Source organism: Henckelia pumila, chromosome 2, assembly GCF_033568475.1.
Source record: "Henckelia pumila isolate YLH828 chromosome 2, ASM3356847v2, whole genome shotgun sequence".
Classification (NCBI taxonomy): Eukaryota; Viridiplantae; Streptophyta; class Magnoliopsida; order Lamiales; family Gesneriaceae; genus Henckelia; species Henckelia pumila.
Window position 1 is genome coordinate 45638550 of NC_133121.1, and position 17193 is coordinate 45655742.

A 17193-nucleotide genomic window follows, 5' to 3' on the forward strand; every position below is an offset into this window, starting at 1 on the left:
TTCTGAATTTCGGAGGGCCTATTTATAGGCGAAGTTCGGACGATCCAAACTGGGTTTGGACGATCCGAACTGCCACTTGTCCGAGCCTTTTAGACATGTAGTAGCCCGTATCCGAAATCAGTGATTAAGTGTTAATCAATTCATTAATCCTACTAGTTAAGAGTAAATGTGATTAAGGGAACTCTTAATGGGTTAACGGAGTCCGGAATTTGATTCAGAACACTTGAAAATGGTTTGAGGGTCATCGAGTTCGGAGGCCCCAAAGTCCAATTCGGACGATCCGAACTCCGTCTATAAATAGGGGGTGCCGAGCTCATTTTTGAAGTGCACCAATCACCTCTTCTCTCTCGATTCCTTAGCCTTCTAACTCAGATCTAGGAAATTCTAGGCGTCCCATTGGGAATCCGGAAGTGGCATAGCAGTCCAGGCATCGTAGCAGAGCTGTGGCCTAGTTTTGAGGCACTCGACAGCAAAGGGCTAACGACGAACGAAGGTATAGCTTTTGCTTCCTATAAATATTTAGGAGTATGCAATAGCTTAGTTAAGGATTTTAGAGCACTTTAATGATAGTAGTATCATTTGGAATTGTAGAGCAGACTATAGGCGTGGACCTAGAGTTGGTAGAGCTTGCACTGATTTGAGGTACGAAAGTACTGTTCGAGATATCCTGACTGAGTATGCATGTATTATGTGACTGCATGGCTTATATGTCATTGATTTATGCTGCATTCATTTGCATACTGAGCTATCTCCTTCGAGATGTCTGTTAGTAGGGTTTTTCCCTATCCTGTTAGTGGTTGGACTTCCATCGATTTTGGTCCGGCATATCCACTGGTATTATGGTATGGGAGCCACCTCCTGAAGTGATGGCACAGCGTGCTATATACCAGGGCCCGGTCTGTCTTTGTTATCTGATCTTTTGACCTTGAGTTATAGGGAGTTCACTTTGCATGCATGTATACTCATACTCTTGTACTGAGAGTGTTATGCTCACGTCTCGTACTCTGTGTTTCTGGACACCCTATTCCATGGGGCAGGTTTGCGATTGGACGAGGCGGGTGGATCCAAGAGGGGCTAGGAAGTGTTTGGTCAGCTGGAGCTTCGCCTAGGTTTTATTCTGTTGTTATTGGATTGATACAACTATTCAATTTGATTGTATTATATTTGGGTATTTACAGATTCTTTTACTTGAGATTGTATAATGTATTTGGTTTCCGCAGTTTTATTCTGATATCCATTTAATTAAGTTAATTGCATATCTAAGTTCTATTTAGTAGGTGATCCAGGTAAGGGTCACTACATTTATGGCATCAGAGCATGCAAAGTATTCTTGGGATTTAGATTCTACACAAGATAACCGTGAGGTTAATTTTGTAGATGGCAGATCGTGATGACCATAGTTCTCATGGCAGTATTGGTGGGTGATGGGGGTGATGCCGATCGGGAGCCTCGTCGGAAATGCCACCATCGTCATCGAGATAAGGACCGTTTCAGTATACGTCGATTCTTGCAGATGGGGCCTAAGCCCTTGGTTGGAGGTGAGTCTCCGGAGGATGCGGAGAACTGGTTAGACCGCATGGAGACGACTTTTCAGACTTTCCAATGCACCGAGGAACAGAAGATGGAGACCCTTGGTTATCTTCTGGATGGACGTGCGCGCAGGTGGTGGAGGTTTACTTCTGCACCTTTTGTTGCGGCGAGATGAGTGGCCACCTGGGCCGAGTTCCGCACAGCTTTTCAGAAGCTGTATTTTCCTCCTGCACTCCGTCAGTCAAAGGTGGGCGAGCTACTGAGTCTGCGACAGGGAGTCATGTCTATTGATGAGTATCAGCAGAAGTTCTTTGATCTGCTATCCTATTGCCCCGAGATTTCCGACAGCTCCGAGATGAAGTATAATCTGTTCCTTTAGGGCCTTAACCCTGAGATCCATGACCATGTGGCGGTTGGTGACGACATGTCCTACGAGGGTTTGGTGAGCCGTTGTCACCAGGCGGAGGACAGTATTCGACAGAACAGGTCTTTTTCTCAGTCGAGACCTGCTAGTTCTTTGGGTCCCCGTGCCCAATCTTTCAAGAAGTCTGGATATACTTCTTCTTCCTCTGGCTCTACTGGTGTTGTCCGTTTCGGTAAGAAGGACAAATGTGATCACTGTGGGAAGAACCATCCATCCGAAAAGTGCCGTAGATCTTCTGGAGCTTGTTTCCGTTGTGGAGAGACTGGTCATATCCGAAGAGATTGTCCACTATCTGGGGGAGGAGGTTCTGGTTCTGGTTCAGGATCTGGTTCTCAGGCCACCGTTCAGCAGAGGTCGCAGGGACAGCCTGCTGGGAGTTCTCATTTGAGGCCACGAGATTCTGGCCAGGTGTTTGCCTTGAGGCATGATCAGGCAGTGGAGGAGAATGAGAAAGTCATCGCAGGTACATTTCTGCTCTATGGTATACCTGCTCTTGTACTTATTGACACTGGTGCATCTCATTCCTTCATTTCTGCACGTTTTGTTAAGAGGCATAAGTTACCATGCATTGCACTAGACGTAGTGATGTCTGTTTCTACTCCGAAGGGCCAATCTGATTTGGCTAAGCTTCTAGTGATGGGTTGCCCTTTAGAGTTCGAGGGGAACATTCTGTTAGCGAATCTCATGGTTCTTGCGATGGACGACTTTGATTGTATTCTGGGGATAGATATGTTGACTACCTATCGAGCTTCAGTGGACTGCTATCAGAGGTTAGTACGCTTTCATCCGGAAGGGAGTGAGAGCTGGTTTTTCTATGGTGAGGGAGCGCGACCCCCGATGCCTTTGGTATCAGCTTTGAGAGCCTGTCGAGCTCTAGAGTCTGGCGGGGAAGGCTACCTTATCTATGCAGTTGATTTGTCCGCTGAGAGCATTGGGATAGAGAATATTCCTGTGGTAGATGAATTCCCAGATGTTTTTCCTGATGAGATTCTGGGTTTTCCTCCTGCAAGGGAAGTCGAGTTTGGCATAGAGTTGATGCCGGGTACTTCGCCTATTTCTTGAGCACCGTATAATCTGGCTCCGTTAGAGATGCGTGAATTGAAGAATCAGCTACAGGATCTTTTAGACAAGAGATACATTCATCCTAGTGTATCTCCTTGGGGAGCTCCTGTTCTTTTTGTAAAGAAGAAGGATGGGTCTATGCGGTTGTGCATTGACTATCGGCAGCTGAATCGAGTCACTGTGAAGAACAAGTATCCGTTGCCTCGTATTGATGACTTGTTTGATCAGCTGCAGGGTACTTCAATTTACTCCAAGATCAACTTGAGATCTGGGTATCATCAGTTGAGAGTCCGTGATCAGGACGTAGCCAAGACTGCATTCCGTACTCGCTATGGGCATTACGAGTTTCTAGTGATGCCATTTGGTTTGACTAATGCGCCGGCTATATTCATGGACCTGATGAACCATGTCTTCAGGGAGTATTTGGACAAGTTTGTCGTGGTCTTCATTGACGACATCTTGGTGTATTCGCGTAATACGGAAGAGCATGTTTCTCACTTGCGGTTGGTACTGCAGACTCTTCGAGATGAGCAGTTGTATGCCAAGCTGAGCAAGTGTGAGTTCTGGATGGATCGAGTGGTCTTTCTTGGCCATATCATATCCGGGGAGGGGATTTCTGTTGATCCAAGCAAGATTGAGGCGGTGCTTAATTGGTCGCGTCCGACGACGGTTGCTGAGATCCGTAGTTTTCTGGGTCTAGCATGGTATTATCGTCGCTTCATTTTGAACTTCTCTCAGCTAGATCGACCTTTGACGCAGCTTACCCGCAAGGGTGTGGATTTCGAGTGGTCCTCCGAGTGTGAGGAGAATTTCTGTGAGCTTCGACGGCGGTTGACTTCTGCGTCGGTGTTGGCATTACCGTCAGGATCTGGAGGGTATGTGGTGTACACTGATGCTTCTCTTCAGGGGTTAGGTTGTGTCTTGAATCAGAATGGGCATGTGATCGCATACGCTTCTAGACAGCTGAAGCTTCACGAGGACAACTACCCAGTCCATGATTTGGAGTTAGCAGCCATTGTGTTTGTTTTGAAGATCTGGCGTCATTATCTGTATGGCGAGAAATTTGAGATCTTCACCGACCATAAGAGTCTCAAGTATTTGTTCACTCAGGCGGAGTTGAACATGAGGCAGAGACGTTGGATGGACTTGCTTAAGGACTATGATTGCGAGATTAAGTACCATCTGGGAGCTGCTAATCTCACTGCTGATGCTTTGAGTCGCAAGGTGCGACTATCCGCACTTCAGACTTGTTCGATGTCTAGTGCGATAAGTGACTGTTGTACTTCGGGATATACCTTCAAGCATAAGAAAGGTATGCAGAGTATCCAGATGTTTGCGATATTATCTGAGCCAGCTTTGTATTCGCGGATTCGAGATGCTCAGATGTCTGATTCAAAGACCCAGCGTTTAGCTCGTCTGGCTAACGAGGGTAGCTCGTCTGGATTTCATTATCAGTCATATGGCTTTCTGTGTTTGTCTAGTAGGCTTGTGATTCCGCAGGATGAAGAGTTGCGAGAGGAGATTTTGTCTCAGGCGCATCACACTAAGTTGAGTATTCATCCTGGGAGCAACAAGATGTACAAGGATCTACGTACTCATTTCTGGTGGAAGGGAATGAAACACAGTGTTTATCAATTTGTTTCGAGATGTTTGGTGTGTCAACAGGTCAAGGCAGAGCACCGAAGACCTGGAGGATTGCTTCACAGTTCGCCTATTCCTGAATGGAAATGGGAGTTTATCACAATGGACTTTGTGACCCATTTGCCGGTATCCCCGAGGAACTGTGATGCTATCTGGGTTGTGGTGGACCGACTCACCAAGTCAGCGCATTTCTTTGCCTATAGCCGGGAGTACAATGTGGATCGTATGGCTCAGTTGTACATTCAGGAGATTGTTCGAGACCCCAGGTTTACTTCTAGATTCTGGGGGAGTGTTCAGCGTGCGATGGGTACTACTCTCAGTTTGAGTACTGCCTATCATCCGAAAACTGATGGTCAGTCAGAGCGCACTATCTGTACTTTGGAGGATATGCTTCGAGCGTGCGTTATGGATTTTGGTTCAGCCTGGCAGGATCATTTGCCATTGATCGAGTTCGCGTACAACAACAGCTATCATACTAGTATTGGGATGGCACCTTTTGAGGCGTTGTACGGGCGACGTTGTCGTACTCCACTCTTCTGGGAAGAAGAGGGGGAAAGACAGGCTGAGGGACCGAAGTTTATCCAGTAGGCGGTAGACATTGTTGATCAGATCAAGAAATGGATTAAGACTGCACAAGATCGTCAGACCAGCTATGCTAACACTAAGCGTAGGCCTTTGCAGTTCGATGTCGGGGAGAAAGTGTTTCTGAGAGTGTCACCTTTCCGCAAAATTCTCAGATTTGGCCTTAAAGGCAAGTTGTCTCCCAAATTTATCGGTCCGTTTGAGATCTTGGAGAGCATTGGCGATTTGGATTACCGACTAACTTTGCCACCGCATCTTTCCAGTATTCACGACGTGTTTCACGTATCTCTGTTGCGACGGTATGTGGCAGATGAGTCTCATATTCTGCAGCGGTCTGAGGTTCAGGTGAGCAAGGATTTGACCTATGTTGAGAAACCTATTCTTATCCTTGATTATAAGGATAAGGTTTTGCGGAACAAAGTCGTTTCTCTGGTTTTAGTTCAGTGGCAGCGCCGAGGCACTGAAGAAGCTACTTGGGAACTTGAGGACAGGATGCGTGAAGACCATCCTGAGTTGTTTTAATTTCGGTTTGAGTTGTATTCAGTTGTAAACTCTGTAAGCATTTGACTGGAATAAAGAGTGTTTCTTATTTCTGTTTTATATTCAGTACTTAAGATCTGTTTTCGAGGACGAAACATCTTAAGTGGGGGAGAATGCAGTAGCCCGTACCCGAAATCAGTGATTAAGTGTTAATCAATTCATTAATCCTACTACTTAAGAGTAAACGTGATTAAGGGAACTCTTAATGGGTTAACGGAGTCCGGAATTGGATTCTGAACACTTGAAAATGGTTTGAGGGTCATCGAGTTCGGAGGCCCCGAAGTCCAATTCGGACGATCCGAACTCCGTCTAGGGTGCCGAGCTCATTTTTGAAGTGCACCAATCACCTCTTCTCTCTCGATTTCTTAGCCTTCTAACTCAGATCTAGGAAATTCTAGGCGTCCCATTGGGAATCCAGAAGTGGCATAGCAGTCCAGGCGTCGTAGCAAAGCTGTGGCCTAGTTTTGAAGCACTCGACAACAAAGGGATAACGACGGACGAAGTTATAGCTTTTGCTTCCTATAAATATTTAGGAGTATGCAATAGCTTAGTTAAGGCTTTTAGATCACTTTAATGATAGTAGTATCATTTGGCAGTGTAGAGCAGACTATAGGCATGGACCTAGAGTTGGTAGAGCTTGCACTGATTTGAGGTACGAAAGTACTGTTTGAGATATCCTGACTGAGTATGCATGTATTATGTGATTGCATGGCTTATATGTCATTGATTTATGCTGCATTCATTTGCATACTGAGCTATCTCCTTCGAAATGTCTGTTAGTAGGGTTTTTCCCTATCTTGTTAGTGGTTAAACTTCCATCGATTTGGGTCCGGCATATCCACTGGTATTATGGTATGGGATCCACCTCCTGAAGCGACGGCACATCGTGCTACATACCAGGGCCCGGTCTGTCTCTGTTATCTGATCTTTTGACCTCGAGTTATATGGAGTTCACTTTGCATGCATGTATACTCATACTCTCGTACTGAGCGTGTTATGCTCACGTCTCGTACTTTGTGTTTCTGGACACCCTATTCCATGGGGCAGGTTTGCGATTGGACGAGGCGGGTGGATCCAAGAGGGGCTAGGCAGTATTTGGTCAGCTGGAGCTTCGCCTAGGTTTTATTCTGTTGTTATTGGATTGATACAACTATTCGATTTGGTTGTATTATATTTGGGTATTTACAGATTCCTTTACTTGGGATTGTATAATGTATTTGGTTTCCGCAGTTTTATTCTGATATCTGTTTAATTAAGTTAATTGCATGCCTAAGTTCTATTTAGTAGGTGATCCAGGTAAGGGTCACTACAAGACACCTGGACCCTGCGGAGTTCGGAGGGCCCAAACTGGTTCGGAGGGCCCGAACTGGTCCGTGTGCTCCGAACTGTTTTGGTCCTTCCGAAGTCATTTTTGGACCCCCGGGACATACCCTACCATTTTCGGACGTTCCGAATCTAATTTTCCACTTATTTTAACCAAATAAGGACTCCTTAAATATGTTTTGACACTTTTAAAATTATATGTCATCTTTTAACATGTTTAAAATCACTTAATCTTGTAAAATTGAACCGGGCTACTACAAGAGGTGCTGCGCTCGGGTGGTATTTTATTGCATCTCGAGCGCAATAAAATAATAAAAAATATTATTTTACTAAATTTTATCCAAAAAGAATAATCGGATCATAAGACCTCGCCTCGCCACGTCCCGCCACGCTATCCTGCCGCGCGCGCGTGTTTTTTGCATCGATTAGCGTCTTGTCCTTTTAAAAAACATCGGTGCCCTAAGGGCCCAATCCCATAATCCAAAGTTGGATTATATAAGGTGAGAAATAAATTGGAGTTGTTCCAATGTGGGACAACTTTTCCTCCAATTTATTTCACCAAATTCAAAATTTTCAACACTTGGGACAAACCTTTTGGACAAGCTTTTCAAGCCCTTTTGAAGCCATTTATTCCATCAATTCATTCAATACAATTCATTCATTATTTTTCCAACACTAAAGAAAAACATAAGCTATCCTCACCTGAAAAACATTGAAAATAGCTAAAGAAAACATGAGTTTGAATAAATTATTATGAAAATAACCAATAACCTTGAGAGAAGGGAGGCGACAAAAGGAAGGCAAAAAACATAATAAAAAATGCTTTTTTTAAAAGGAGAAATTGTCATAAAATTTTCAAAAGTAAACATAAATTTTTTCTCAGTCCCCGTGTCAGCAAACATGCATTTATGCTCCTTGATACACATTGTTTCTTTGTTTGAGCTCCTCATATGTGTATGTTTACATATTTACTCTCAACAATTGTGTTTGTATTATTTCCATAGAGGTTTTCAGCTTTCTCTCTCTCAATTTTATTGGAAAATCTGTATATTAAGAGCCCGTTTGGTAGGGGGTATTAGGGCAGGATTACCATATAATAAGCTATTTGACTCAATTTTTATTCTTCATTGGATAACCTAAGGGTCCGACATTAGCAAACCAGCGAAGCCTGAAATTGGCGGATAACAAGTCCACGGTGGGGAGAAAGTATTGTGAATCTATTTGGAATAGTACTTGATCAGATTGTAGAGTGATTTTATCCTTTTACCCTCGCTCTAAATAAGTTGCTTTTGTCACCATCATTTCTACCGCGCAGCAAAGAGGGAAAACAAGATCTATGGTTTGGGCGAGAATAAGATTTTGAATCTTCGAATTCACGGTCACTATTCTGGAAAATACGAATCATTGGATACATAAGTACACAAACTTATCATTGAGAAAAAATATGACGGAATGTGTAATTTCTTACACGAAATAACCTATCTCGGTTGCGATACAATCACTTGTTGCGTTGTTATCCCTCGATCTGGATATGAAAACGGGATCTGGGGAAGAACCAGCCTACGAGAGAGAAAGTGGTCACTCTGGTTTTGGAATGACCGAAGAGAGAAAACACGCATTTACTAGGGTTGGTAAAATTTAGAAGAATGTTTAAGGGTATATAGGTCAAAACATATAAGTGAGTAAATGTAATCCAAGTTTTAACAAACGAGCCAAACACCTTTCGTATGCAAAGTAGCTTCTTATATATCCATACATATCCTTTATTGATCCATTATTTATCAATTCACTTTAATAATCCCATCACATGTATCAAACGGGCCCTAAATCGAAATTCATCATTTTTTTGAGGTGAAAATTCTTGATTTTTTAGTGTTGAAAATTAATGTTTAAAAATATGGATGCAATATATAAATGACCAGATTACCATAGATTTTTCGTTATAAATATTAAAATATATTTAAAAAAACAATATTTATTTCTTCAAAAACATGTGATCATTTTTAGTTTATCTTTTGATTTTGTTAATGTACGTATTAGAAACTGGAACTCTGAAGATTTATAAATAATACAATTAAAAGTGATGGGTAAAGATATTTGGAATTGCTTTCAAATAGTGTATTTAGATATTGATTGAAATCGTGATGCATTATTAAATGATTTAATGTAATTCAGATTTTAAAAAAAAAAGAAAAAGAAAATATCCCCAACCCCATTGTATATAATTAAATTATTTAATGGGATGTTGTGATGGTGAGAACCAAGTTACAAATTATATTGGTTGGATTTTTTAATATTTTTTAAAAAAATTAAAGTTCACTTCGGTAGATGCTAATGTAAACCACTTGAACATGTATTTTGTGTTGAAATTGATGAGATATGGACATTGGCTTTTATGTCAACAATCGTTTAAAGATAAAGAATAAAAGACTCAAAAATTTATCGAATAATATGACATTAAATATATTTTAATGTATATATCTTATGGTACGATTCATTTCACTTACATCATTAATTTTGGTTTTTTGTGTATCAATTTTTCAAAATTGCGTGCAAAACGTCCACTTTGTGTTACTGAATAACTTATTTATAAGTAAAATTATAAAAACAACTGCCTGTTTTTTTTTTCAATCATTAAATCAAGGTACACACATAACCATAAATATATATGTACACATTAGCAATAATATGCATAATATTGGAGAAACTGAGCACTCCAAAATAAAGACATGAGTATGAAGATGTGAGTTTACTTAGATATTACACTTGTTTTCGCTAAAGCTAGGTACACTTGAGTACAGTGAGGCATTGTTTGGTTTGATGTATTATTAATCTATGTATAACTTATCCTAATTAATTTCACCTTATTTTCGTCAAATTATTTATCTATTTATTAATTAATAATTTTACATCAATTAAATCAAATAAATTATAATCTATCATCAAATCAAATAATGTATTAACTATTTTTTCTTATTTATTTTTAATTTACATTATATTACTTATCTATGGATTAATTATCTTATCACTCAAACCAAACTATGCCTGAAGGTACACATACATCAATTTTGATATCAATTGGATAATATTAGATATTAAAAAAACATAATTTGGTTACAAATAAGTAATATTGATGGCGTAACCTAGAACTATTCTAATTAATAAATATCATTGATTAGGATAATAATTTCAATTTCAATTTAAAATTTGCTATGGGAACATGAACAACAAACCTTTAGAAAATTCGTTGTAATTATGGTACATACACCAAAATATTTGGTATCAATTGGATCAAATTAGGTATTAAACAAATTTAAGTACAAATTGGTAACGTTGGGAGCCCACTTATCAGTTATCAACATTCTATTTGGTCATCCAAAACATGGTATTAAGTAATAAAATTGTTGATTTATGAATCCTACAACACTTTGACTGAGTATACAATCGACATTCGCCATGTACCAAAATCCAACGTAATTATACTTAATATTACATGTCTTGTACTTCAATTTTCCCTAACTAAAACGTTTTTTTTAAAAAAGAAAATGGTCTACGAATTCCAGAGTACCACATATTTATACTCGAAAAATTATGTCAGAGTACTAAATTTTGACAACATTGTACTTAGTATTTAAAATTAAGTACTTCATTGTTGTAGGCCGAGTCCATTTTACAATATTAAGTGACTAAAATTGATTAAGCATGGATTAGAGACTTAATATGGATTTAAATGGACGAATTATGGATTTTTGATCAAGTACAGTTCGGAAGGTCCGAACCCAAGTTCGGAGGGTCCGAACACTTCGGAAGCTCTGTTCTAGGATCGGAGGCTACGTTGAGTTCGGAGCGTCCGAACTCAGTTAGGACATGTAGCTGGTGAGGTGTCATTGCTGATCAGACACGCAGTAGTTCGGAGCCTTTGAAGTAGAGATCGGAGCGTCCGAACTGTGCATGTAGTGACGTGGTCTTCATGTAGAAATCGGAGCTCCGAACTCCCGATAGGAGCGTTCGATCTCTTCCTATAAATAGGGGTTTCGAGGATCACATTTTCACACGAAAATCACTCCTCTCTCTCGGTTCTTAGTGTATTCTAGGTGTTTTGGGCCAACCTTCCTAGGCTTGGTCCGAGAATTGGCGAAGTGCTCCGAAGTCGCAGCAGAGTGGTGCCCAAGTTCTAGGACAATTGTCATCAGCGGGCTGACGACTGACGACTGACGAAGATATAGATCTGGATCCTTATAGTAAATAGGGATTATGCTATAGCTTGGTTAAAGTTTTTAGAATAATATTATGATGCATAAGTATTTTGCATTGCAGTGCGAACTATAGGCTTGGACATAGATTTGGCGTAACTTTCCTAGTAGAATTAAGGTACAAAAGTACTGTTCGAGATATCCAGACTGAGTATGAATGTATTATGTGTTTGCATGGTTTATTTTATTACATGGCATGATTTTATCTGCATATACCTGTCATGATATTATGATGCATCCATGAGCATATTGATCATGTATTCTTGAGATATCCTGTAGTAGGATGCTCACCCTACGAGTAGTGGATGGTTGGATACGTAAGTCTTGTGTCAGGTCATCATTATGGTTGGACACTAGTACTAGTATCAGGTCATCATTATCCACTAGGTATAGGAGCCACCTCCTGATGCGACGGCGCAACGTGCTTTATTCCCTGGGCTCGTCTTGTGAGTTTCTTGACCCTCGTGTCTTGGTATCCAGATCACTTGCATTCATGTACATATAATATTTGTATACTCATACTCTCGCGCTGAGCGTTTGTAGTAACCCTACCCGGATCCACTACCTAATCAGAGTTTAAGGGCATAATTAAACATGCATTAAATAAATCGCTGCGAAAGAATTAAATAAAAACATACCGGCAGAATACAACCGGTTAAACCAATTCGATTTATACAACCAAATCGAATAAATAGCCTAAAGGCAAAACCTACAGCTAATCCTGCTGTCATCACTGGTCACTGGCTACTCCAAGCTCCTGGCGCTCAATCCTGCACCTAAATCTGCCCCGTCGAATGGGGTGTCCAGGTACACAGAAAAGATTGGACGTGAGCTCTAAGCTCAATACGAAAGAACTGGGTAAAACATACAAATATGATGCATGCAAATGATAGGGTATCCATATCTGGGATAACTGTATATAACTGCTCAGTAATGGCGCCTAAGACATGAGTGGTACAACCCGGGGAGCAAACTCTGCGTACACTGCTCATTCCTACAGGACGTGGACCGTGTCCCCCGATGCTAGCCACCCATGACCCGTCAGTCAATGGGCCCTAGACATCAACCGTCCAAACAGGGCTGAGCGACCCTACGTGGCTCATATCCCAAGATGCACAGGCACAATATGATATGCACATGCTGCATAATAAATGACATATAAAATGCAACATATAAGCATGCAAAACCCGCTGGCAATCTCAGTCTGTACTTGCGTACCTTTCTACAAGCAGTTCCTAGCAGTCCCACTCTAGGTTCCGAGCCTATATCAGCTCTACAATGCAAATACTCATGCATCAATAATTAAGCTCTAAAAGCATTAATTAAGCTATTGCATACTCCTAAATAATTTAAGGATACCATAGCTATACCTGCGTCCGTCGTCAGCCCGCTGATGACAATTGCCTCAAAACTAGGCCACAGCTCCGCCTCGACGCCTGGATCGCTATGTCACTTCCGCATTCCCAATAGGATGCCTAGAACTCCCTAGATCTGAGTTAGAAAGCTTAGGAATCAGAGAGAAGAGAGGGAAAGGTACACTTGAAAATGAAATCTCGGCCCCCTATTTATGGACGAAGTTCGGAGCCTCCGAACCCGGTTCGGAACGTCCGAACACGATCGGAACCTCCGATCCCATCTTCGGAGCATCCGATTGCCCCAATATTACGTCAGCCATGATGTCACTTGCTGACATCAGCGATGACACATGCCCTGGTCCCGATCGGAACGTCCGATCCTACCGACGGAGCTTCCGATCCACTTCGGAGCCTCTGATCCTGAGTTCGGATCCTCCGATCTAGTTTGGAGCCTCCTGACTTGGTTCGGAGCTTCCGAACCCTCCGGACCTTCGAGACCTTCCCGGCTATTTTGAATGTCCTGAATCCATTTCTGGACTCCGTTAACCCATTTGGAATTTCTTTAATCATGTTTTACTTAATCTAAACATGATTACATGATGAATATACTCATTAATAGCTAATTCTGGATACGGGTCACTACATTCTCCCCCCTTAAAGATTTCGTCCTCGAAATCTAAGGTAATACCTCGAGAACGTACAAGAAACCCTTGCTCGAGTGTCTAGTCGAAATATCCTCTGACACACTCAGACTCCCGTCGAATTCTCTGCAAGCTTCATTAATGCTGAACCGCATTAACATTTTCTCAGCTGAAAATTACTGCGCTACTGGTCGAAAATCGAACTCTTCTAGCACTCGCATATCACAACATTTGATACGTCTTCCAAACTGACCCCGATCTCTCTGGTCATGAAAGATACAATCCCCGCTTGATCGAAATTATCGTCTCAAAGGAAATCTTATACTGACGAAGACCAAGTCATAACCTGACTGGTTTTACTGTATTCGTCGAATTACTAATCAAAACTAACCATCTAATGGTTCCAAGAGTTCTCGGTGCTCAACACCTCTAGTCAGGAAAACACTAATCCCAACATTGTGCTGACACATTTTAACAAGAATCTTGCTTTAAGATAATCCGGTGGACTCAGGTCTATACTTCAAAGTAACTGTTCGCAATGTTCCCTAGACTGGTTATCCTTCCCACTCTCCCTGAAGCACAACCGGCTTCCCAAGAAATAATGGGAACTTAAACCATCATGTCTAGTACATTCTGCTGTCCACGTTTCTTAGCATAACCTCAACATTGTGCCTTGATGATAACTATCATCATTTGCAATTTATGACGCTACGTCATCTCCTAGCCATTGGCCTGCGAAATCACGCATACATTGCAATGGAAGTTATTACACCTCTAATGCTCTACATCATCTTGATCATAGGTTATTCACTTCATGAATTCAATCGATAAACGTCCTCCTGATAGTTATACATACCCGCAATCACCGTGCACTCATCAAGACTAAGGAAAGCTCCCACCAATATGCTCGACTAGGACATTCCACAGTGCACAGACATATGGAAACGCTTCCTATTCCGTCTCGAAACTCGACAGTCATTGCACCTGGAACTAAATCCCAACAGATTCTCAATAGTCAAACCGCTCCCTTGCCGAACGCATCAGTCTCAGCACTGAACGATCTAACTCGTCGATTCCCTAGTCAATCCTGGGAAATACTTGTGCTCGAAGTAACTTGCCACACAATGCATCTCTGATTGTCGTTCATTGCTAACGCGCAATATCTTTGACAAATAGTCCGCACGGATATGACTCACGGCTTGAAAGAAATAACTTGATCCGTCACGATCTTGCAAAATCTTTTATCCCAAAGGCAAACCTCGTTGGCTACTAAGTCGATCCTTGACTATCTTTGTCATTTCAGAGACATCGTTCTTCATGCTAGAAGACTAGTGACACATCCTGCTAGATCTCGAGGATCAGATCCTAGCTAATGTCACAGAGATCAGACAACTGATGTTTCCTTACTAATGTCCATTACCATTTCCAACTATTCGTCGGATCCAACCACAACGGTACACATAGATGCCCTCACTTAACCGAAATATCCGGTCAAAAATCTTCACTATTGTTGTTCTATGGAAAACTCTCACATGAAACAAAAACAAGATCCTTTCCTGACCTATTGCTATCACTAAGCAATTGATTGGATCAATATCAGCTTTCTTCTTAACAAGAATGCATAATCCTTGGAAACTACCAACTCCCTTGCTTGTCTCCACTGTCAAGTTAGCACATAACTTGATCATACAAGTCCACTTGCAATCGTTCCCGATTACAACAATCCCAGAAGATTCATCTTTGGCGATCATTGAGACTAAATAACTCAAATCTCCGATTTCTCTGAGATTATATTCAGTACTCATCCCATAAGCATTACTCGACAAAATACTATCCCAATTATTTCTTAATTTCTACATCCTGATCAACCCTGATTGGCTCAACCATCGAATTCGTCGATCTACTTAAGCTTGCACTTATCAGATCAAACCACCACTGATCATTCACCTTACATGGCTCGGTCAATAACCATGACTCAGCTACCACAAAGAATCATTTCCAAACGGTGTCAGATCACGGTACATAAGTAGTTTACTTGGCACAAGTCCTGCGCCCTTTTCAGCACTACTAACCGCTGCTTCGTATTCTGAACTTAATCATCCTAACTCTGACAGAGTTAGCAATAACCACTAGTAGTCACTAGCGCATATCCCGTGCCACCTTAGCACTACTAATCGTTGTCTTGTTCATCCAAGGCAAACATCAAGATAAGCTAAGCCCATTTCCATCCCATGGAAAATCCTACGCTCAATCTCTGAAAATATCAGACAGTAATTAGCGCAACCACTGGACTCACTATCCTTACCTCGTTCATTCAGAATGAACACCACATCTCGTCAAGTCCAAGAAGAATAAAAGAATCCCAAAGATTTCCACAATCTTCGGACACAATCTTGATTATATCCCTCGCTAAGATTGTTCAACAAATTAAGACCGAGGTAGCCTACCACCATGTCCCACCTGGAATCACCACCAAGCGTATACTGGCATCACGCTTCCCTCATGCCTCAATTAGTTTTATGCAATCCATAGCGTCTGATACAACCCCATTACTGATGAAAGACTAACATTTCTGGAAATACTCACCTCCGAGTCAACGTCTCAGATAGTCTTCACTCTCCCCTCCTAAATAAGTCTCATATCAGGAGAATCCAATCATATTTCTAATATGATACTAGTCAGATGATATCCCCAATCATCATGGTGTAGTCCTCGTATTCGAGTTGAAGTCTCGTAACAACATCCCATCCAATATCTTGGATAATTCCTATCACAAGGAAATTCTAACCACAACTCTGATGACAACCCCTAGTCATCGTTGGTAGAAATCCGTCCACCTACTAGATCCACATGTCTAGTAGTAACCCAAAGGTTAAAACCTATCTGCTCAGAGTATACACTTGTCAAGAAATTTCCTCCATGACTGGTTCCCATAGCAGAAAACTCAAACTATATCTCTGGCACACCAGATGATATCAAACCATCGATATCAAACCTGATATCTAATCCAAGGTCATACCTCGTCGTGACTGCTACCAAATCCCTAGACTGAGTAGCCTTCCCACCGCCATCTCCTGAAGCACCAAGGCTCCCAGATAACCTCTGAAGTACAAAGACTCCCAGAGTAATACTGGCATAGGGTCGCGCCCCATCACGTCTGGTCATGGTCATAGTCCATAACTCTCGGCATATACTGGACCTGGTATCCCTGATGAAAACCTATCATCACAAGTCTCAACCTAACAAAGGTCAGACAAACTGTTCTAAGAAAACAACCTAGAGCAAAGCCCAAATGTTCTAAACCGAACGATACCCTTAATGCCTCTAGATGAGTCCACTCATCGCTGGCACTAACATAGTACACTGAATAACTAGGTCAATTCTAGGAAAACGCCTAGACTAACCACAAGTCAAACTGTCACAGTCGGCCCACTCAAATTCCATGAGCTGCAATAGTTGAACGCTAATCAACTAAAACAATGCCAATCCTAGCAAAATCACTTGCAATCATCCACGAATTGCTGGATAAATAAAACATGTATCACTTATTTCAAGTTAAGTACAATTCTCTTTATTACAATCTCATGTAATACATACAGTATTCAAAATACAATGAAATGTACAATCGAACTTGAAATGATACAACCAAAGTATGATGATTCATTACAACGGAAATACTGTTTACAACTACATCAATACAGTATTTAAATCATCGTACTAGTCTTCGTTTCTTTAGCATGAAGCTTCTAATCGACACACGCATCGATACAAGCATACACCCGACCAAGTCTCTCTACATGTCCTGCTACAAAGAACTCCGGAGAAATGGCTCGTGATAGCTA